Source organism: Schistocerca nitens, chromosome 10 (assembly GCF_023898315.1).
Source record: "Schistocerca nitens isolate TAMUIC-IGC-003100 chromosome 10, iqSchNite1.1, whole genome shotgun sequence".
NCBI lineage: Eukaryota > Metazoa > Arthropoda > Insecta > Orthoptera > Acrididae > Schistocerca > Schistocerca nitens.
The window spans coordinates 4,532,493-4,557,449 of NC_064623.1; the positions used below are offsets into that span (position 1 = coordinate 4,532,493).

A 24,957-nucleotide genomic window follows, 5' to 3' on the forward strand; every position below is an offset into this window, starting at 1 on the left:
GCAACAATTGAATGCAACAGTTTCACAGTCGCACAGTTTTCCCTGTGCTCTGTCAAAACATATGTATTTAAGGTTTTCAAATTTTTCCGTGCGTAGACCGTCAAATCCTGCATATGTCCAAGCAAATCTGAACATGTCCTGGAATTTTGGAGAGCGAAGTTGATTATGTGTGAGTGCCTAAACTTTGATAATTGACACACGATCGCGTAAACAATACTGCTCTGTGTACCTGTGCAGCTTCGCAAAATCATAGAATCTTTTCACAAAGTATTTCACTTGCCGAAAACCAAACACATCTAACGATTGAACACGAGGTGTACAGCCTGGAGGAATGGTAATCACGTCTACTCCCACACTAAAATTGTCTGAAAATAAAAAATTAAACTTTTCCCTCGAGGGAAGACTTGAACCAAGGACCTCTCGTTCCGCAGCTGCTCACGCTAACCACGGGACCACGGCACTCCTGCGCTCAAACGATCCTTGATGTTGCCTATCTTACGCATGGACTACTCAGTTTGTATATATTTCTTATTTTCTTCATAGTTCCACACAACTTCTTCCTGTTTTCTCGATTGATCTGTGTTAAGTTTTTCAAGGCCTATCCACTGTGCCAACTTATAACTAAATCTGAGGGGGGTGCGATGGGGAGGTTCCCTTGTGAGCAGCCAGTCAGAGGGTTCCGGTAATTTACGACGACTTTCTGCCGAGTGCTGCCACACGGTGCAGCGCCTGACTTCTCACCCCCGACCCCGTCCCGTCAGCCTAATGTGGGCTGTGTGCTCGTCGGATACGGTGTACCAGGTTCTTGTGTGTGCCCGCCATCTGTTACTGAGCCTGCAACAGCTAGAAAACTTGGCTGAGGGGATAGTTAAGAAAAAAATAAAGGACATTATAAAGCGACTGGTGGCAGCCTCCATACCGTGCAGTGTCCCTTTGTTTAAACAGTGACAACGGGCGAGACAGATTATTTGTGTTGCTGTGCGGGTGAATGCCGAGAGGGGGCGTGGCGCCGCCCCCTCCAGCTGAGCTCAGCAGCTTTGCCGGCTTACGGCCCTGACTGTGTCCCTCTGTTCGCCGGTCCGCCCTCCAGTGTAACTGCCTTCGCATCTCGGAACAATGTCTAGCCGGATTAGCGAAGAGAAGCCTCTCGTGCCTCATAAAATGTCCCCGTAGGTCCGACAAGTGCCCGGCCCGGGTAGTCGTGACGTGTTTCCTCGTCGTCTTGTCGACTGTCGCTCACCAGGGACTTCCATATGAGGGATTGCGTCAGCTCGAATTGTGGAACCGCCACCCGTGCGAGCGTGACAGCAAGAACGAGAACCCCCGACAAATGCGCCCACCGGATCTTGTGCGAGGCGCCGAAGCGTGCGTCCGACGCCTCCGCGCGCTGGTGACGTCACCACACAGTGGGCACCTGCCTGCTGTGTGCTGTTTACACGGCGCACACGGCGTGTCTCCTGCTCTGCCGGCAGCCTGACACCGCCTCGACACGGAAAACAAAAAGCACAGTTGTCGCAACAAAACAGCTGTCAGCTCGCTGAAGCTGCAGGCATTTTCGCCCTCGGCGTCACCTAAGTCTGGAACATATTGTTTCCAGCACCTGCGGAAAAAAGCGTAAACTTCGACGTAATTTTTTCGGTCCCGTACCTCAATCGGCAAAAACGTAACCTTTATAGGACCACCTTGTCCTCCCCCTGTCTGTGGTATGAAGTTGAAATTTATGTCAAATATTAGGGTCTGCGGTCCCTTTGCGCTGTCAGTTATTTATACTTCTAAGTCAGTGCTTTTAACTTTGGTGATTGTACCAAAACAGCAGTATTCGTCTTCTCTAACAAAAATTTATCGCTGTCCACTCACTTATTAAGGGGCTTCAGCGGAAATACGGAACAGTTACCATAAATATAGCGATTGCAAACGGCTTTATCTCTTCAGTACACAGCGATACGTTGATAAACATTACAGACAATATAAAAGTTTTAAAAACGTTATTTGTTTTATTGGTCTTGTGTATGATTTCTCGTGCTCGCACGGAGAACATTACACGCCATTGATTCAGAAGCCTAGTGAGGTCAATGAATCGAGCGCATTGCACTATCAGATTTTGATATCTGAAACACTTTTCGCCGAAGAATACACAGAATAAGGACTTTAATAAAACCCCATTAAACTAAACCGTTGTCTGGCAGCTCAGCAGATCCTCGTGGGAAACAGCACTACAGCGTCTTCATGTCCGGTACGACTGACCAAACGGTTTGCAAGACATCGATTTGAAATGTGCTCACTTCCGTATTCCAATCTGGTGCTGCTCCATCGCCCTGAAAGATACACTATGTGATCAAAAGTATCCGGACACCTGCAAAAACATACGTTTCTCATATTAGGTGCATTGTGCTGCCACTTACTGCCAGGTAATACGTATCAGCGACCTCAGTAGCCATTAGACATCGTGAGAGAGCAGAATGGGGCGCTCCGCGGAACTCACGGACTTCGAACGTGGTCAGGTAACTAGGTGTCACTTGTGTAATACGTCTGTACGCGAGATTTCCGCACTCCTAAACATCCCTAGGTCCACTGTTTCCGATGTGATAGTGAAGTGGAAACGTGAAGGGACACGTACAGCACAAAAGCGTACTGACCGACCTCCTCTGTTGACTAACAGCGACGGCCGACCGTTGAAGAGGGTCGCAATGTGTAATACGGAGAGAGTTATCCAGACCATCACACAGGAATCCTAAACTGCATGAGGATCCATTGGAAGTACTATGACATTTAGGCGGTTGCTGATAAGCCACATATCACGCCGGTAAAACCCAAACGACTCTTTGCTCGGTGTAAGGAGCGTAAACATTGGACGATTGAACAGTGGAAAAACGTTGTGCGGTGTGACGAATCACGGTACACAATGTGGCAGGGTGTGCGTATGGCGAATGTCCGGTGAACGTCATCTGCCAGCGTGTGTAGTTCTAACAGTAAAATTCGGAGGCGGTGGTATTATGATGTGGTGGTATTATGGTGTGGTGTTGGCGTGGTACTATCACAGCACAGGCCTAGATTGACGTTTTAACACCCCTGCAATGGACTGGGCTGCACAGAGTCCTGACCTGAACCCTATAGAACACCTTTGGGATGTTCTGGAACGCCGACTTCGTGCCGGGCCTCACCGACCGACTTCGGTACCTCTCCTCAGTGCAGCACTTAGTGAAGAATGGGCTGCCATTCCCCAAGAAACCTTCGAGCACCTGATTGAACGAATGCCTGTGAGTGTGGAAGCTTTCATCAAGGCAAAGGGTGCACCAACACCATACTGAATTCCAGCATTACCGATTGAGGGCGCCACGAACTTGTCATTTTCAGTTAGGTGCCCCGATACTTTTGATCACATAGTCTAAAATCCGTGGAATCCATAATCAAGGTGTGGTATCAGTCAATGCCTAATTTTGTTCTCAGCGAAGATAGATGCACCGTAAACTTCCACAGAGAATTTTAACTTGCGTCGGCTTCCCATTCACTCTATCCCAGTAGTTGTGCAACGATCGAAAATTTGAAGTTTCTTTCACATTCTCTAATTCTTATATGTGAATCGCTATACATTAAACAGTTCTGTCCGTTTACAATCCCTATAGTTATTTTTTGAATTGCAGTGTATAACACGGACGATAAACAGCTCTTTGAATTGTGCTGCTACGGAAGAATGCTGAAGAATAGACTGGTATATCGAATAGCTGATGAAGATTTGCAGAATAGATTTGGGAAGGAAAGATATCCACTGCACAACTTGAGCAGAAAAATGAATTAGTTGATGGGAAACGTCCAAAGGCATCGCGGGTTTGTCAATTTAGTAAGGAAGGTAAGTGTGGGAAACGGAGGCTGGAATCCAGTAAGCAAGCTCAAAAGGACGTAGGTCACGGTAGTTGTGCAGAGGTGGGGAGAGGCCTTTTCAGCGTGGAGAGCTGTCTCTGTGGACTGAAGTAGCAGCGTGCCGTGAGCAGAGGTGCGTGTCCGTAAACGTGCGGCTGCCTGCGCCGCCGTCGTCACGTTACGTAACGGCGGCACATCGGCGTCTCGTCTGCCCTGGTGTTGACAAGTGTCGGGGCGGGCAGCGGCTTCCCGGTGCTGCTGGCAGCTTCCGGTGACGTCACAGGGGGAGGGACCGAGCAGCGGCCCGCTCTGTGGCCACCTGTTGGTCTGGGAGGCCGTAAGCGCAGCTTTAGTAGCCCGGTCAGCGAAAGCGAAATAATTAACTTTCGTTCAGGTGTGGGACGGACTGCCGTGAACAACGTACTAAAAATCCTGACCGGGGGGGGGGGGGGGGGGGGGGGCGTATAAAGGCCGGTTTTTTCGGTTTTTCGTGGATAAGTCGAAAACGGAGCCTTCAGCGAAAATGTTTTCTAGTAAAAAATTAAACTTCATTAAATTTCCTACAAAAAATATCCTGCTCTTTTTTCCTCTGGGATTAATAGTTTCCGCGTGGTGGGGAATGGAAAAATCACATATTATTGAAAATAGTGTTTTAGTAGTATGAAACTAATCTTTATTGTTAAATGAAGTGAGCTAGGATCAGACGTTGAATGTGTGCACTATATGTAAGTGCAGTGGTGCTTTATTAAGAGATAAATTGCGTTCTGGGGTTTTAATAGGGTAGAGCGTGAGAGAGGTGGGGAGGAGGACAGATCGCTGGATTGTGGTCATACGCTCCTCCCCCCCCCCCCCCCTCTCTCGCTGCCCCGCTACGCCACAAGAAGCAACGACAGGTCGTTTCACAGACGTATATCGAGAGCCTGCCGCAGCTCGCCATGTCAGGCACTGCGCAGACACCCCCAGAGAGTTTTTATTTTCCACAAAGTGCGTTAACGCTACTTGGAACACAGATACGAGTTACTATAAATACTGACTCAAGAAACGCATTTGGGCAGATTCTGCGTAATCTCTTCAGTGTTCTGCACTTCTGGGAAAGGCAACTTCCCCCACCACAAGCGGTGCTGACTTTTCATTTTGCAGGCGAACAGTTTCTTCCCAGCATTTCCTGTCCAGTTCTAAATATAACTTCACTGAGCTCTTGTTTGCATAGTGGAGTCATTTTCAGTTTATTAACTAAGTAGTTACTTGCAGTTCTTAAGTTATCCAAAAGACATACGTATAAACAGTGGCTGAGAGGTGCTTTGTAAGTGTGAAGTTGTCAGTGGCGTATGCAGTACTCGTGGGAAAGGGACTGGACGGGCAAATGTGCCACCTTGGTGCGGTACGTCGTTGACAGCGTTATTGTAAAGATTTGTGTAATTGTGTTACAGTCACGCAGTAGTGAATTAAGCAACGACCACAGTGTAGCTCCATTTCTCTCACCAGCAATTGCCTTACTGGTAGGCGGCATAAATCTCTTCAGTTCAAGCACAGTTGACACTTAGAGAGCGGGCGGAACCGAGTACAACCACTCAGCACACAGCTACAGTATATGGTGCAGGGTGGCTGTCGAGATGTCTCTTGGAATGTGACTAACCGTGTTTAAATCTAGAACAGTTGTGTGATGTAATGCATTGCTTGACCTGTCTTGAAATATCCGAAGTTCCGTAACACCTAGTTGGCCTACTTATTACCTCTGGCCGTATTCGGGTGTTTGGAGAGCTTAGGCTGCGCCAATGCATTTGATGCCCTCAAGCTGCGAAAAGTACTGCAGCTTCTGACGGTGGAGGCAACGAAATAGACATCGTCGAATGCATAAAAGCATGTTAGACTTTGGAAAGTCGTCTGTGTGGTAGTTGACAACTACACCTGTAATGCTTTGCTTGTCTACATAAAGACTCAGTTAACAACTGAAAATAAGTCCTCAGCAATAAATAACACTAGCTAAACACGAGGTGAGCAAAGTTATTATTACAGAAATTCACAAGACAGACCGTACGTCGCCGGCATTTTCTGCCCAGTTCTGTCTGTAAACAGAAGAGCGAGCAGCACTCGCGGTGGGGGAAGTTGAAGTCGCCTACAGCTATCGTGCGGGATGACTAAAGATTAAATTTCCCCTCTAGCAATGTAGAACAGCGTCCAGAGGTTTACCTAGACTCTGCCCATACTCTTTTCTTGCGTTAGTGTTACGAGTAACTGATATCTGCATTCAATGTAGTGTTAACACTCTTCATTTTAAAATCCACCCCTCGCCCAGACACGCCCGTGCAGTGTCTCGCACTGCGGAAGCGGCGGTGTAAGCTTGTGAAACAGCCTGTAGCTGCGTAGGCAGAGCGGGGAATCAGCTGCTGGCTCTTCGATTTGCAGACCTGTGGCTGGCGACCTCACACTTCTGCACTCAACCTCCGCCGCCGCCTTCTCCCCCCCCCCCCCAAAAAAAAAAATGTTTATCGCGTAATACGGTTCTACTGCAGTTACATTTGGTATGTATGTTTGATATTTGTTCTTCACCCACTTAACTTGGCAATAAACCTTAATTTTATACCGTTAAATCAATGTTTAATGTAGTTTTTCCGTCGTCGGAAGCGCAGAAATTATTAGTCCTAGAGGAATAATCAATAACTTTTTTTAGGAAATTTAAATCTAGTTTAATTTTGTACTGGGAATCGTCATCGCCACGATTTTTGGGATAACAGAGAAAAACATAAGAAGCTCGCACACGACTGGTCACTTGGTCAGTATTGTTAGTACGTTATCGATTACAGTGGTTCCTTCCACTGTACAAAGATATGCGACTGCGCCAACCTATCCCCGTAGTTTTCCTCTGGGATGCCTACGGCCGCTTCGTCGCCGCCACAGGCGCCCGCGGTGTTCGCGTGTGCTGGCCGCGTTTCCTGTACGACACCGCCACAGGTGTCGGTCCTTCACGGATTTTCGTTCCGTTTCGTGCCTGCTGAGAACCTTGGAGGAAGTTCTCGTTCTTTCCCATCATTTGCGTCTGTTTCTCGTGACCTGATGAATCACACCCGTCTTGGAGCGGAAAGTTTCCTTCACATCAATGACAATGAAATATGAGTGCAGATATTTGAATTTGGTGTTATTCATAGCGTGCCGTTGCCATATTTTTATCTTCTGCTCTCTCTCTCTCTCTCGCTCTCTTTTATGACTGTGCACTGCAATAAAAACTTATACTGTGCGTACAACGTTTTATTTTCCGCTGTCTAGCAATTTCTCATCGTGAAAAATGGTTCAAATGACTCTGAGCACTATGGGACTCAACTTCTGAGGTCATTAGTCGCCTAGAACTTAGAACTAGTTAAACCTAACTAACCTAAGGACATCACAAACATCCATGCCCGAGGCAGGATTCGAACCTGCGACCGTAGCGGTCTTGCGGTTCCAGACTGCAGCGCCTTTAACCGCACGGCCACTTCGGCCGGCGCTCATCGTGAAGAACTACGTAAAGTTGGTACGTGCTAGTAATTTACATGGTTCAGTTAGACGCGGGAGGTAAGAAAAGTCGCAGGAAGGCCGCTTGAAATTCCTCGCAACTTCTCAGCAACAGTGGTAGCGAGGAAATGTAGTTTGCTTGCCGTCAGGGCTGCAAGTGAAGGCGACGCCGTACTGTAAGGGTGCATACATTCGGCAGCCATATTACTGGACAAGATGCACTAAGAAAAAGAATACTACAGGTAAAGTCTGTGGTGGGCTTACTGGATGTATACGTTATTACAGTGATAAAATGCAATAAATTAAAAAGACATTTAAATTTAGAATGTTAAAGAGGAAATGGTTGAGTGGCAATATGTAATTCTCATACTCTTGTGGCGATCTTAAACAAACATATAATAACGTACATATGAACAAACTTATGTGGCTAACAGAGTAATATAAACATGATAATAGAAGTAGGGCAAGAAGCCAAAGTTATGACATGACAGACTGTAGTGAGACATAACAGGAGCGACACCTGAGGAGCGTACGGCACAAACATTTTGTGACTGCTCTTCTGCAGTTTGCCATGAACAGCAGCGTTCTCAACAAGGTGACTCCGACGACACTGTGGTCTAGTATAATTACACCATACTTTAAATGTATGCTACGATGCTATGCTGATTTAGTGTGAATCTTTTGACGATGCCACTGTGGCTTCATTTATTTGCACGTGTCTTAAAGTAGGTACATCACGTCACGTTTCACACACTTGTATGTCAGTAATACTTTTCTTTGTGGCATATTTTATTATTTTAACACGTAGACAATCCAGTAGCTTTTTTTTTACCACGTTTTGCTGCAGACCTGAAGATGGCCGTCGCTGACGGTAACGAGTAAAATTTAAAAATTTTACAGTCATAGACGGAAATCAAATTTATTGTCCTCTTTCTGGATCACAGTTCTATTCACGACCATGTCGCACCTTGTGATACTCTTGTCTCGTTGCCGTGTCGCATTAAAATAAAATGTGTGCATTCCGACCGAAACCCCGATACTGTGGTCAGGAGCGATTGATTGTCGCAGTTACTGGTGATGCTGTTACCGGCCCCTGACTGGTCGACTGGCGTTATCGCGCCGCCATGCTGTCAGACGGCGTCGACGCCTGCGACGCTAGTGGCTCTCGTTGGACCGCCTGCTGGCGGCGGTGGTGCGGAAGCTGTGATTTGAGGATAGAGAGACTGCGATGTTCAGTCTGGCAGCAGCACCAGCGGCTGTAATCCGGCTCGGGACAGAGTCCAGCTCAGCTCAGATGACGTGTGTCGGCGTCCTTCCACGCTGTGCGAGAATTTACCAATTGTGGTACCTCTGTAGTGTTGGCGTGCCAGTGTCTCGTCAAAGCGAGACAACGTGTGTTCATCGGCGGGAGATCTGGCCAGGGCACGAATCGAAATAGGTCAAAGCAACACCGACAACATCCGGTCTCGCGTTATGTTGTTGAAAGCTAACATCAGGAAGACCTCGAAGATAGGGGACAGCCAGCAGCCTCGACACCGCCGAAACGTAACGCCGGTTGTTCAGTTACCGCCTAAGTGAAGCACAGGTTTATTCAGTTGCACCTCCGTATAATCACGCCAGGTGCTCTGCCCGCTGCGGGCTAACATCCCAAAGATGTTGGCACTCACATGCGGTTCCTCTTCGTCGAAATGCCTTGGCTCAAAGTCGTATAGGGGTTGAACAGCACGTGTCGCATTACACGCCCTAATTAGACACTTGTGACCATTTGGTTAAATTGTCTGGCTGATGGCAAGTTTGCGAAATTGTATTAAACATACGACGTTAGTATAACGTATAACAACAGTAATAATTATATTGGGAGCTAAATTAACTACCCGTAAATGATGTAGGCCACACAGTTGTGATTTGGTTAGAATAATGTTTATTCACAAAGCAAACTAATAGCGAAGGTGGTCGTATTTAGAATTACTATTACACTCGAGCGCATATCCCTTTGACACAGTTCGATCAGTCACAATCTCATCGCGAAATAAAAGTCCAATACTCCTCCTCGTTATCTACGCGAAAAGTTAAGACTTCATACCAGGCGCGCGGCTGCTCACCGCTCAGAAACCAAGTCCCGCGATGCCACACGACGCGACGTTTCACGCCCTGGCTACCTAAAGACCGGCTGCGCGCTTTAACAATAATATCCGTTACATAATAACCGTTAAATTCTTTTACATAAAACCAATACAATTTCCTTCTTAACTTTGAATTTCAGGGGCAGTAGCCTTGCACCAATGTGCTTTCTGATAAATAATACAGAACAATAACTGTTATGCACTAAACTTTACAACAAATATTCTATTACCTAATGATTCAATAAGGTGTCATTCTGTCATCGTTGAATGTGTTTTGTGTGGTGAAAATGAGGATGTGATGCTTAACTGAAAATACTGTTAGTTTAAATTTACTATATCTCTTAAACAAATAGTTACAGAGTTGATATTTAGAAGATTTGTCATTTTAATGATGCGCTTCTATATGAAATATCGATCGTTGAGATCGACCAAAGTGTTCATATTTTACCATTCAGGTCTTTGTTACAAAACTTTTTAAATTCACTTTAGCAGTAAATCCTAAACTATTATAGGTATGACCGATATTCAAGTTTTATTGAGGTAACCATGAAAGTTTATGAAGGATGGTTGATTAAAATAACTGTGGCTTCATTTCCTGAATAGCTACATAATTAAATAGTTTTCGTAAATGTTTCCCTTTATGGCCGATCTTAGGTCCGCCAAATTTAACACTGCTAAGTCTCCCTGACCACAGACAGCTTCTGCGGGGTTTCCCTACGATGTAGGTTCTCGTCTCTCTCACTGCGCTCAGGCCTCATTCAGCACAACAGACGCCTGTGAATTTCCCCAGCTCTCGGCGAATCTGCACTGTTTGTGGCACACGGTCCTGGACGACAGGGTTCGATTCACAATTCCTGAAGGCTGACTCTTTCGGTCATATACATAAACGAGAGCGAAATGCTCGCTAACCACGCCGCATGGCGAGGGTGAAAGCAACCCAGCAACGTTCGGTTCTCGCCGAAGACTCCGCGCGCGGGTACGTCCATCGCGATGCGACCGGGGACTCGTCTGGCGAGGCCGGGCAGCTCCCCCTGGAAACACGTTCCCCTCTCACCCGGTAGCAGCTCGCCAGCTGTTTGGCGGGAGGGGAAAAAAAACCCTGCGACGGTTCACAACTCACCTGTTAAGGACGGGAATGGAAATTAAATAAATGAAAATAAAATTGTGGGTGCACAGTTCGTGTCTGCGCCCTACACTTTTCGTAAAGACGTCGCGCTGAAATCGCAAGTGGTTAGTATTAATATGTAATTTACTTACCAGTCTCTTTAATACGGTGCTTGCACAGAGCAGTAGTGTAATGGTGACAGAATAGATAAACCGAGAGTCTGATCTATCGGTGGCCGCTGCATGACCGATGGGTCAACTACGTGACTTTTTCCGACGCTACCGTAGCTCACCCATTCGCTCGGCACTGGAGTTTTTGCACGTTTTGTATTCATTTCAACGCGAGCTTTCCTCTTACGTTTTGTTATTCCGAGCATATTTACGAGCGACGTGAGACATCTTTCATTATTGTGTAATTTTCTATTTAAAACCTTTTTTTTTCAGTTTCGTTGCTACTAATGGTCCCCAAACGCTTCACAATGACACCCGAATCGACGTGCTAGCCAAGTACTGCACGACACACACGCTCCATCCATTACGGGCTCAAGCATTGTTCGTGTATTATTAGTCTCACAGCTGTTAGCGGTTTGTCACACACCAAAGTTCGACCGACCAGGAAATAGACGTTTCCACGGGAAAAAAGGAAAAAGGAAGTAGCATCCTTTGTCTTCGTCAACGATAACCGACTGCCGGAACCTTTTTGGCGTTAAAGCACATACTAACTTGTCTGTCGAACTTTTTTGTGTGCCAAAGATTTGAATCGCTAATAACTACGAGACTAATCATGCGCAAACAATCGTTAAACCCACAGAGGGTACACCACCTCTTAAGCGATTGTCGCGCAATATTTGTTCTGCATATTGGGTCACTGTACCAGTGTAGGAACGTGTCCATGATTTGTTACGAGTTAGCGTCGTGTAAAGTTAGTTATAAACTGGTACAGCGTGGAGACGAGTTTAGCTGTGACAATGATTCGGGTGTCGTTGTGAAGAGCTTGCGAAGTAGTAGTACTAGCACCCAAAGGGAGACAGTACTCTTCGCCGGAATTTAAGTAAAAGTCGGTATTAAATTGAAACTTCAGAATAGTGAGGGATGTTGTCTTACGTGGCTCGTAAATATGTTCTGAATTACCGAAAAGGGAACTCGGAGGAATGAATCACATCGAAAGGAATGCAGATAGCGTAAAATGTCCAGCGCCAAGCGAATATGAGAGGAAATGAAAGAACGGCGCATAGAGATTGCAAATAGCTGGCCCATCGGTCACACAGCGGCAGGAACAAACTTGTGGATTATCTGTTCTGTAACCATTACACTACTACTGCGTACAAGCACTGTGTTTAAACAGATTGCTACTTAATACGAGACACTTACGATTTCGTCCCGACGATTTTACGAAAAAGTACGGCGCAAGCATAAACTGCGCTCACAGGAAATTTTATTTTCATTTGGCGCGGCAAGAATATCGAAAAGGCGTCATCCCTAGGAACTCGGCGTCCTGTTGTGTTCCACTCGTCCTGCTAGAACCCGCCTGCCATTGTTTGGATCGTAGCTGACTATCCTGCTTTGGCCTAAAAGTGTTAGACGGGGGACGTCTGTTAAAAGATGAATGTGGTTTTGGAAAAGATGGCCACAAGCAATAGATAGTGTGATATCTGACGGCCGAGACAGCGCAGAATTTGTTAAGATTATAGGCAGTTTTCAGAGAGTCAAGATGTAGTCAGTTTGTAACGCCTACGCAGTTGTAAAAGAATTCATTGCTATTCCTGAACTTTCATTTATGATTTCCACTATGTGGCAAGATTGCTACAATTTTTACGGCAACATACTACGGACAGCAGGACATCAGGAGCAAAGCAGAAACGATCTAAAAGTTGAGTATTAAGTTCTACGGCCGAGTTCACATCACTCAAGAACTTCGACATTTTCATTCTTCTTGGATTCGGTCTAAATGTTCAGTACAATCACATTGTGTTCTATACCTGGTGGAAGACGCTTATTTACTAGTCAGTGAGATTTCAAGGTGAACATTACTATGTAGCAGTTTTAAATATCACTTTGTAGGACGAGGGCGAGATCAGAGAAGATCTGGTGGCCGTTATTCGCCCAGATTATTCTTATCTGCGTAATAAGCGCATGGTGTGTATATCAGGTTGCTAAACCAAATGAGAAGCTCTTACTTTTGGACGCCCGAGGAGGATAGTTATGTAGCTTTCAAAGTAAACAGGATCAACACCGAAATGCAGAGGACCACGAGGAAGGAGACGGATTTCACGGCAGCTAAGCAGTTTTTGTACTAATTAACTGAGTTTTTTCGAAACGGCTTTTTCTTTCGTTTATCACTCAGGGTATCACAGTCAGAGAAGGCTGATTAATAAAATAATAAATTTTTGGCCCGTAATAGGTCAATGTGTGTGTACTTTTCTTCACGAGCTATCTCTGTACAATGGTGTGTGCTTTGTGCAGTCTCGGTACTGTGCCCTATTCTGTATCCTTCGTACCGATCGCTGCAGTAGGTTAGCCTCGGTAGTGACGTCATTTTCGGTTCTTTATCCGAAGTTCCAATTCAGTAAGCTTCTGAGACCTGTTACCAATCGGTCCTCCGATCGATTTTTCGACAACTGTACCGAGGGGTTTTGGTTTTCGGTATGGCCCTCTTGTTCGGTTCAATGTGGTTTAGTTACACCTAGAATTTGTTGTTTTAAACGTATTGAGCAGTTTTAGCTTCGGATTTAGTGATTGTGTTACTGAAGAATCACCACATCCAGGTGGAGAGTGAGTTCATAATAGACTATTTTCCTTTTTTAGAAATATGACGTGTATTGTTGTTACTGTGAATGATTATAACATGAAAAAACAGTTTTGGTCAATATTCTCACAAAATACCTATTATTTTTCTGTAAATAAGAAATGAAAAATCATTAAATTTCAAAAGGTCGGCTCTGCTTACATATATCACTTGAGTGTTACCTCAAATTACTAGTGACTTTGCGTACTTTGGTTTACTTATTAATCATCGAAACGCGTTTAAAACTTTTAAGTAACAATTCAAAGGAATTTTGTGAAGCCTGATAGAGGAAACCTTCCAAAATTTCATGCATTTACGGCTTACGCCCGCATCATTCAGCAACAAAGTGAGCCTGCGTCTCTCTCGACTAGAATTATATGAAATAAAGCGAAATCGGTAAGGTAACGACCTGCCGTCTTGAAGGTCGTAGGTTTGCATACCACAGGATACGAAAGTATTTCCTTTTTTCCTCTTCGTGTTTCTAACACATTCTGAGACTTCGTTAATCGCCGAAGTTAAGCAGTTTTCTGAAATATTCGTTGTTATTTACACGAAAGAGCGCGCTTTCTCAGTTACGAGTCTCTTCGATTTCGTGACTTCCATGTCCTTAAGAAATGAAAGATGAAATTGCTGTGCGTGAAACAATGACGGTGACAGTTATATTTTTTTCTTAAATTTTCCCTGAGACATTTAAGTCTCTAATTTATCTATGATAACGTTGGAAACTGAAGAAATGAATTAAAATTTGTGCTGTGGTAGTGTAATGGTCAGCATATTTGCCTAGTAAGCAAGAAGACCCGGGTTCGAGTCCCGGCTGCAGCACAAATTTTAATTAACTTCTTCAGCTTTCAACGTTATCGAATTTATACTTTTGTTTTCACAAATAATTTACTATTTTTTTCTGAATACGTAGCTATTTCCGAGTGTGTGGTCAGACAGGAACCTAAGAGCACAACTTAAATTACTGCGAATGAAACTAGCAGCAGTCGTTTTTATACTCTAGTCTCAAGAATTTATCTGCGATCGAATCCTTAACAACAGTAGACAGAGATGAAAGATTCCTGCCACAATATTTTCAGACTATACCACCGTATATGAAACACTTTGATTTATCAGATGCATGTTATAAACTACAGCGAACTTCTATAGGTGCACTCGCCACATGCTTTAGAAAAGGCGTTTTTTTTTTAAATTTTATTTTTATGAACCAAATCGTTGACGTGTCATATAGGGAAGTAGACTAATTCATGATTTGGGTCTCTAGGAGCGAGATACAACCACAGTCTATGCATATCATCTTATACTTTGACGCTCTTTTAAACAACTTATCAGGTTCGTGGAGATGTATTCCGATTATGCAACTATTTGAAGGCAGTTTGTTTATTGCCACACGCGTTTCGCTAGTTTTATTTGTGAAGCATCTTCACGAATAAAAGATGGCTACAAACAAACTGCCTTCAGTGAGATGCATTAGATGGAACGTACCTCCATCAATTTTGAAGCAATTAAGGAACGACGGAAAACAGAAAAAATGACGAATTTTTCGGGCGTTTGTATAGATTTATTTGTGCAGTGTGGTACTACATTCTATTCCTAACTCATATTCCTAAACGTAACATCCAGAAAAAGACGTCGATATGAATGAAAATTAACTGACATAATGTGACATTTATGACAGTCTGCAGAACACAGTCAATATTTTATCGTTATCGTGCATTCATGGAAGCACGTGGTCAGCGGAATTTGAACAGTATTACGTACTCTTAACTACACTTTTCGGTACTGTGAAGAATAGTCAGCATGTGTGGGCTGCTAGCCGCTTCGAGTTCGTGCCGCTGTGGCGCTGCAGTGTGCATGCGCGGATCCTACGCAGATTTCTTTTGGACTGGTTGGCGCGAGGAGAACTGACAACAGCGTTTCAGTTCGCTAGGACCTTTCGGCATCGCTTCCGAAATGCTTACAAAATAATGTTGGGGCTCTCCTTCGAAAACAAGACCGTTCGGTGCGCTGGCGTACCGAACCGATCGGCAAAATGGCGGAAAGATACAGAATAGGGCCGCAGAGTAGGGCCTGTGATGGCTGTCTTCCAGCTGTACGGAACCGCCAGTGCTACACCACCCCCTTCCCCCACACCCCTGCCCTCTTCCCTTCCCAGTGCAGATGTTTGTCCTGACGACAGTGAGTGCTCTGCGTGGCGGCTGTGCCACGTGACGTGGTGGGGGGGGTGGGGGGGGGAGCGACACCTGCTTCCTGCCGTTCGTCGCACCGGCGCACGTTTACTGCCCGTGATTGCCGAGTGTTAATTTTGCATACGGGACAGACGCGAGTGTTAGGAAATAGCGCTGCGTACGGGCGCGGGCGGAATGCAGCACGGCACGTAGAATGCAGCTTAAGCTACGGCAGGAGTTTTTTTTTTTTTTTTTTTAGTCTGCTAGGCGTGGGATAGACAGGTTTCGACGACTGTCTGGTTGTTGTTGTTACTTGTCTAGTGTCGCCCACTATCCAGTCAGATCGAGTGAGGATCGCAAGCCTCGTTTCAACCCCAGAGACGGCGTTAAATTTCACAACCGGAAAGTCGAGACGGAAAAGCCCTGTTGCTGCCTTAACTACCTTCAAATAAGATTCCGAGTCCCGATCACTGGACTACGAAGATTCGCCGCTGACAATCCAGCATACCACCTTCAGCTAACCATCAGCAACTACTGTCGATTATTAGTCCAACAGTGTTCAGTGTCAACAGGAAAAACGAACACTTTCAGATTGCAGGGTTACAAATGAATGACTGCCTCTTCCGGGCAGCTGATATCGCCGTCGTTTCTCAGAACCTTTATCTTACCGCTCAAGGCCACACTTGCGACTGCTCGCCACTCGCAGAGCACACCGACGAGGCGCCCGAGTGCAACTCGCGGCCAGCTCACGGGAGCTCAGTCGGGGTTTCCTCTGCCTTCCGTATCGTCACCGGGGATCGCCTACTCCCTGCTTCCGGAAAACACGCCCAAAGGACCACCACCGCCTCATACGGCGTCTCCGTCTACACGACTGCTCTGCCATCAACTGGTAAGTGCCTGACGGAGGGTTCCTCGAATCACTTCCACACTATTTCTCTAGCGTTCGACACTCTGATGTCTCGTACTGTACTGAGAGGATCATTTCTCCTTATGTAGATAGGCGTCAACAACGTCTTTTCGCATTCATCTATTACAATAAAGTAGCTCTGAGCACTATGGGACTTAACTTCTGAGGTCATAAGTCCCCTAGAACTTAGAACTACTTAAAACTAACTAACCTAAAGACATCTCACACACCCGTGCCCGAGGCAGGATTCGAACCTGCGACCCTAGCGGTCGCGCGGCTCCAGACTGTAGCGCCGAGAACCGCCTGGCCACTCCGGCCGGCTCTATCATAATACTCCACAAGCCCTATAATGGTGTGTGGAGGAGGGCACTTGTGGTACGACTAACTGATGCTTCCTACCCCGTTCCCCTCGCGAATGGCGTGCGGGAAGAATGATTGTCCATAAGCCTCCGTACTGACTCTAGTTTTTCGTCGTGTTCATTCAACAGTGTCTATTTGGAAGTAATATGTTGTGATGTCCGACTCTTCCCCGAAAGTGCTCTCTCGAAATTTCAGTAGCAAACTTCTCCGTGATGCGCGACGCCTCTCTTGCAACGTCTGCCAGTGGAGTTTTTTGAGCATCTACGTAACGCTCTCGCGCCGGCCAAACGATCCCTTGACGAAGCGCGCCGCTCTTCGTTGGATCTTGTCTCCCTCTCTCCCTCTCCCACTCCTATCAGGCCTGCCTGACGAGGCTCCCCTCCCAGGTAGACGAACAGTACTAAAGAATGGATCGAATAAGCGCCTTGTAAGTCACTTCGTTCGTGGATGAGCCACATTTCCTTAAGAGGCTTCCTATGAGTGTGTGGCATCTGCTTTTCCCACCATTTTTTTTACATGATCATTCCACTTAAGGTCGCTCTGGATGGTTATTCCTAGGTATTTTAAGGTGGATACTGTTTCCAGCGGTTTGTCATCATAGTACAGCTGTACGGTGGTGGATTTCTTTTCCTATTTATGCGCAATGTGTTACATTTATTTACGTTCGCACGATTTATCAATTCTCTGGAGGTCATGTTGCAAATCGTTACTAACTTCTGGCACTGCTACTTTGATAAAAACAACCGCACCATCTGCGAGCAGCCTTAAAGAACACCCGATGCTTTCTACGGCATCATTTGTATATATTGTGAACGGTAACAGTCCCGTCACACTTCGTGGCGTGCTCCGAAAATTGCCTTTACATCTGTCTATTTTGTTCCCTTGAGAGCGACGTGTTGACTTCTGTCTGCAAAGAAGTCTTGAACCCAGTCGCAATTCGAGGAGAATGTTGGTAATTGAAATTTCGTGACCAAACCTCTCTGCAACGAGAAACACGTTTGTTTTAATGATTACCGTCTCACAGCGCGTATCATGTCCGTGACGCTCTCTCCTCTATTTGGCGATAATACAAAACGATTGCCTTTGTTTGGACTTTTTCGATGTCTAGCGTCAATCGAATCTGGTAACGGTACCACACATCACAGCAATACTCGAGCAGAGGACGAACAAGTGTAGTGAAGGCAGTCTCTTCATAGATCTGCTCCGTCTCGTAAATGTTCCGCCAGCAAAACCGAGTCTTCGGTCTGCCTTCCCCAAAACACTGTCTGGGTGATCGTTGCGATTTAAGTTCTTCGTATTTGTAATTGCTAGGTATTTAGTTTAACTGACGGCTTTTAAATTAGTGTGATTTGTCGTGTAACCAAAATTTAACGGATTTCTTCTACTAATCACGTGAATGACGTCAGACTTTTCCTTATCTAGAGTTGCCATTTTCCGCACCGTACATATACACTATGTGATCGTAAGTATCCGTACACCTTGGCTGAAACTGACGTAAAAGTTCGTGACGCACGCCCCCCCCCCCCCATCGGTAATGCTGCAATTCAATATGCTGTTGGTGCACGCTGTTGGTGCACCCTTAGCTTTGATGACAGCTTCCACTCTCGCAGGCATACGTTTAATCAGGTGCGCGAATATTTCTTGGCAGCCCATTCTTCACGGAGTGCTGCACTGAGGAGAGGTCCCGATGTCGGTCTGTGAGGCCTGGCACGAAGTCGGCGTTCCAAAACATCCCGAAGGTGTTCTATAGGATTCATGTCAGAACTCTGTGCACGTCAGTCCATTACAGGGATGTCATTGTCGCGTAACCACTCCGCCACAGGCTGTGCATTATGAACAGGTGCTCGATCGTGCTGAAAGATGCAATCGCCATCCCCGAATTGCTCTTCAACAGTGGCAAGCAAGAACGTGCTTAAAGCATCAATGTAGACCCGTGCTGTGATAGTGCCAAGCAAAACAGCGAGGGCTCCAAGCCCCCTCCATAAAAACACAACCTCCTCCGAATTTTACTGTTGGCACTACACACGCTGGCAGATGAAGTTCACCTGGCATTCACCATACCCACAATCTGCCATCGAATCGCCACGTTGTGTACCGAGATTAGTCACTTCACACAACGTTTCTCCACTGTTCAATCGTCCAATGTTGCGCTCCTTACACCAAGCGAGCCGTCGTTTGGTATTTACCGGCGTGATGTGTGGCTTATGAGCAGCCGCTCGACCATGAAATCCAAGGTTTCTCACCTCCCGCTTAACTGTCATAGTACTTGCAGTGGATCGTGATGCAGTTTGGAATTCCTGTGTGATGGTCTGGATAGATGTCTCCCTATTACACATTACGACCCTCTTCAACTGTCGACGGCCTCTGTCAGTCAACAGATGAGGTCGGTCTGTACGCTTTTGTGCTGTACGTGTCCGTTCACGTTTCCACTTCACTGTCACATCGGAAACAGTGGACCTAGTGATGTTTAGTAGTGTGGAAATCTCGCGTACAGGCGTAAGACACAAGTGACACCCAGTCACCTGACCACGTTCGAAGTCCGTGAGCTCAGCGGAGCGCCCCATTCTGCTCTCTCACGATCTCTAATGGCTACTGAAGTCACTAATATGGAGTACTTGGCAGTAAGTGGCAGCGCAATGCACCTAATATGAAAAACGTATGCTTTTGGATACTTTGGATCACATAGTGTATCTTGTCTAAATCATTCTTCAATTGGTTTTGATCTTCTGATACAGCATCATATGCAAACAGTATAATAGGCTTGCTTGCTCTGATTGCCTCCGAAATCTTTTATATAGATTAGAAACAGGAGAGCGCTCAGCATTACGTAATTTATTTCGATCACAGTCAATTACTCTTGTTTTACGTTTCTTGATGTTCCTCTACAACCACATTTCGAGACACTGTTCATTCCATTGAATCGCACTTCTAAGTCCACGGCCGTGTGTGACAGATCATCGTCGGCAGACTGCAAAAGTTGCACGCGTCGAGGTGGTCTGTGAGCGCGGGGGACGGTGCGTGCAGCTGGCAGTGCTGTGTCGACGCAGGCGGCGGGCGGCTCGCTACTCTCATCTCACGACTGTTTTGACGCGCAGGCGGCCGTCGCAAACAACTAATTTATTTCTAAGAAACCAAATTAACGCCCCTTCCAAACTCGAGATTAAGACATGAAATAAAAGTGGTCTTCTGATTACGGTAGTACAAAGAATATTTTTCTCGAATTGCTTCCCCTCGTTTCTCTTACATTTGTAAGTTTAGCACGCCCAACGGGACGGGCAAGTACTGAAGATCCCGCCCAGAATTTTAATCCGCTCGTAAAGAATTTCTCGGGGAATGCCTCGCGCTATTTCTGCCGTTGACGTCGCACGTTTGGAAGACTAAACTCGCTTTTCTTTCGTCAACGTAGCGCATTACAAGCGATGCAGCATGTAACGCTTCTGTGGGCGGCTCGTACGGTGTCCCGCCTTTCCGGTCGTTAATTTCACGCCTTAGGCGGACAGACAATGTCGAACTGCCCGAGGCTGTTTCAGTGCGTCTCTGTCTCCGATCTGCTAGTGTCCGTCAAGCGACCGACGTCGAGTAACGGGTCAACACTACATCCAGTTTCACGGACGTCTCTTTACTTCGTGTGCACAATAGTTTTTTGAGTCTGAAAAACTTATACATGTTACGTCAAGGGATGTTTCTTAAACATGATGCAGTGTTGATGTATTACTTAACGACTGTAACTTGACAGACATTAGTTCTCCTGAAATGAATATTCATTACAGGAAACATGTCAGACATAGCCTGGGAGCGGTTGTAAATGTTCAGCATTGAGAGAATTAGTAGCGATGTTTTATTTTTTTCTACAAACTCTACATCATTTACAAGTCTGAATTTATATTAAAATTAAAACGTAACATTATTATTGGGATGCTCTTCAAACTAGACAGGAGATAAATCACTACACCGTAGACCTCAAAGATACGTGTCAGATTCAAATCATTTTCATTAAAGTAAGATAACAGAGCTACATCGAAATTCTCCTTCTTATTCGAGAACAGCTATTAAAGTGCACGCTAAGACATTACAAGAAGACTGTCCGCGCCCCCTGTTACAGCCGTCGACCACCGACATGCACTCGGTTTGGTCCGAGGTGTCCCTCCTCGATTTAGTGAGACCCTTCTAACACCTTGTCTCACTTTCGTGGAACATCTGCCTGGTGTCGGGTGTGTCGGCCTCTCCCCGTCCGTCCGTAGCCCCCTCCTCCTCCTTCTGACCGTCTACGGTAACCTTTCTCTTTCGTGGTCCACTCCTTCCTTTCCTGGTGACCTACTGCCTACTGTCCGTCCGTGATCTTTGGATCCATTACTTTGCGGAGAACACGCATTTCGAAATTTCTGCGCCTCCATTAGTCTGGACATTCCATCATTCGAACGCTTTCACTGTCATACAGACATACTTCGTTTTGTAATGAACAATTCCAGGTAAGCTGCAAATACCTTAGTAATCATTCTTCGTTACTGCAGGCTTGTATCGGTTATAATGCCATTCTCAAGTAAACCTGTAAATGTTATATTTGGTGAGTCTCCTTACATTTACAGAGTTCTACAGAAAGCTGAGTTTGGATACTTACTTAGGTCTAATATTGCATCAGTGTGTAAACTATCGACTATATATTTGTTGCTGGATGGCTATAATCACGTAAGTTTTGTTAATATAGAATATTTTTGCGAAGTACTTTTGACTGCTGGAAGGACAGTTTATTCTCGCCGGTGCACTCTCTGCTACACAATGTGATGTTAGTTGCGTTTCAGTGCTTTTATAATTTTGTTACTATTTGTATCTGTGGCTATCTTTGCTTTCCTGTTTACTGCGATTTTTATCCGTTCTCGTTTTCCAAAATGTCGATAAAATTTCCTAGATAATTTGTGTGTTTGAGATCGATTTGTTCATTTATCGCTTGGAAAATTTTTTGTATGTGCGTGTATTTCTAATTCTTCCCGATGCCCCAGCTAACATTACTCACTAGCAAAGATTTCACGGTAAACATAAAGCATCAACGAACAAACTATGATTCCAGCTGTCAAAAGTATTTCTCAAAAATATTCTATACAAACAAAAGTTATGTCATTACTGCGACCTAGCAACAAATACACTGTCGACAGTTTGCTCACTGATGCAATAGGGGCATGTATTCCAACTAGACGTAAGTACGTTTGGAAACTCACCTCTCTGTACAACTTTATAAACTTAAGGAGACTCACCAAATGTAACAAGTACAGGTTTACTTGAGGGTGGTGCTGTAGCCGAAACAAGCTTGCAGTAAAGGAGGAGCATTACTAATTACACGATTTGGCACTTACTCCGAATTGTTCATTACAAAATTTCGTGTTTATGATACTCGTTGCTGCGAACCCGACTGAAAAGAAGATACACTTCCTTTTAGTTGCTGTATTGTAGTGTTTCCGTTTCGCTCGCGTGCAGACGGCGTTTCCGTTGTATAACGCACAGCTCGTGCACAAACCATTGGCCGTCTTTTCTCGCCTGAATTCTTGGCGTCTCTGCAGCTAGTTTCCAGTTTTCATATTTCTCTGAGGTAATTAATGCCGCCAGCTCGTTCTGTCTCACCTTCCTAAGTATTCAGGTGTCTTCTTCTGAAGTATCAATTAATTTATACATGAATACATTTAGAAACTTCGGAGATTCGTGTGTTCAGAATGGCTCTGAGCACTATGGGACTTAACATCTGAGGTTATCAGTCCCCTAGAACTTAGAACTACTTAAACCTAAGGACATCACAGACATCCATGCCCGAGGCAGGATTCGAACCTGCGAGCGTAGCGGTCGCGCGATTCCAGACTGAAGCGCCTAAATCCCCTCGGCCACCTCAGCCGGGCGGATTTGTGTGTGCATGTTGCATGGTAACGCCCTGTCACATATTTAATTTCGAGATTGTTCAGACACGCAAGGGCTTCAATGTTTGTTGGGAGGAGACTCGCAGCGTCGCTATGTTTTTCCTCACAGTTCACCTTGTCGTGGGGCGTGGTCGGTACCGCACAGTATGACGTGCGTCAGACTTCCATCGTCTGCTGGCTCTCACACAGGAAGGATCCGGCCGACCCTTGATCGCCAATGCACTGGCGTCCGCCAAACGAAGGGCTTGTGCCCCAGGGATCCGGCCATGTGGAATCGCAGTTGTCTCTGAAAACTTGCCGACGTTGCACCCATTTAATTGTTGTTATGAAGTAACGATTTATTAACAGTTACACCGGCCGGGGTTACGAGGGAAGAAGTGGATTTAGAAGTCGTCGCAGAAGTAGCATTTATTTTACTGTAAGAAGCTGATGATCAGAAAAAGAAGAAGAACGCTGGTGGACGACCTGTCTTCTCAAATGTAGGGAGCAGTGTGGTAAGACAAAATTAACGTCTACTTTAATGCTGAATAGGAATGTGGGCTGTTTCATAATTTTTTCCCTGATGAAGGCAACAGATTTGGAACTACTATAGAATTGTGTAGGCTCTAAAATTTGCAAACGTGACACCTCTTTTAGGAGAGCTGTACCTGCAGCAGCACAAGGTTAACAGTCACTCGCAGTTTTGTTTGTTCCTCTTCGTCGTTCACGGCGAAAAGATGCCAGTGGAGACATTATTTCCTTTCTCATATCGTGCGTGTCATTTTGAACTAGCTGAGTTATTTCCCTCCAGGCCTATAGTCTCTTCAGTTTGTTTTTGTAATGGCAGTTAGTAGGGGCCCTTAAACATTCCCGTTCACGATAAAAGTCAACCAGGTCTAACGCTTTCTCCATATTCCACTCTATACACCAGTGTATTTTAACACAACAAATACACGCGCTTAACGAGGGCCGGCATTGCCTCCGGAGGAAGCAACGACTGCTGAATTTAAGTTCCTCAGGACAGACACAAGTCGCACTCATTATGCGTTACTGACTGGTTTCGCCCTTTTTATTTGACAGCCAACTGCTGTACTTTAAACTGTAAATTCCAGAGTTTCCGATTATGCTCGTGTTAAATTAAACAGCGAAAGCGGTTAACGAAACATACTAAGTGCGCGCCTTCTGGCTACGCTGAAAAACTTAAACACCGGTTCTAGAGAGACGCTGTTGAACCAACCGGTATTCGACCCGGCGTCCACCCTAGGAGAGGGGTCGCGACGCCAGCCAACTGCCGACAGTCCGAACCGCAAACGAAGTCAACCGCTTCTTTGGCTCTCACACTTAAGCAAGTATCGGGAAACGAAGCGGTTGCCTGTCGTTCGTTGGCGTAGTGTGTACCAGCTTAGTACATAGTCACCCGCAAGGATTTTGGGATTTGGCATAGGGAATGGCATACGCCCAATAAACTGCGTTCCATAAAGGACACTGCGAATGTGTGGAAGTCCTCCATGCGGGCCACTCGCAGGGACTCTGTGGTCCTCTGCCGGCTGCGCATCGGCCACGCTCGGCTGACGCACGACTCTCTCTTCCGCCGTGAAGACCCACCCCAGTGTCGTGTCGGTGCGGCGGCCGGTTGACGGTAACCCACATTCTGTTGCACTGTCCCGCTTCAGCTGCTCTGCGACGGAATTTTCAGTTACCAGACTCGTTACAATTGTTTTCAGCGGACAACGCCTCGTCGGCTGATTTGGTTTTACATCTTATACCTGAGGGGGACGGGGGGGGGGGGGGGGGGCTGGTAGCTTCTATCTTAGTCCATGTCCTTTCTCAATCTGTGTTCCCCACCCTAGTGGTTTTACACTGGAGGTTTTAATGGGCTGCAGAGTGGCTGGCTTACTCTTTTTTATTCTCGTGATCAGCCAGCCATGGTCGCGTGCTGTATTGTTTTCTACCTGTTTCTTGCGTCTCTCTGTCGTTTTCTTGTCTTCTCTTGTCCATTGTAGTGTCTGTTGTCCTTCTGTAGTTCTTGTGTTGTTTCTCTTTTCTCCAGGTTTTATGCTGTAAGTCTTGCTTGTTTTATTGTTTCCCTCGTGTACATTTTTATAGGAACAAGGAAATGATGACTGAGCTGTTTAGTCGTCCTTCCCCCTCTCCCCCCCCTCCCCCCGCCACTAAACAACCAACATAGTCCATAGTCACAGCATGCATGTGGCAGGGCCCGACCTCGTGTTCGGACTAGTGAGGCGCGGGTTCGCCGCTGGGCTCGGCAGGAAGCGGCAGAGTT

The 24,957-nt window shown here is 45.9% G+C and overlaps 1 long non-coding RNA gene and 1 other non-coding gene across 2 annotated transcripts in view; both read left to right on the plus strand.

The window, feature by feature from the left end:
• Positions 1 to 14,108: 14,108 nt before the first annotated feature.
• On the plus strand, positions 14,109 to 14,181 carry Trnat-agu (transfer RNA threonine (anticodon AGU)). The gene has a single exon. It is a non-coding gene; the product is annotated as a tRNA-Thr (tRNA).
• Positions 14,182 to 16,246: 2,065 nt separating this feature from the next.
• The window catches only part of LOC126210437 (uncharacterized), a 130,970-nt gene continuing 122,259 nt past the window's right edge, over positions 16,247 to 24,957 (plus strand). The window contains exon 1 of the long non-coding RNA XR_007540674.1: positions 16,247 to 16,416. This is a non-coding gene — a long non-coding RNA (uncharacterized LOC126210437). The remainder of the gene's footprint in view (positions 16,417 to 24,957) is intronic.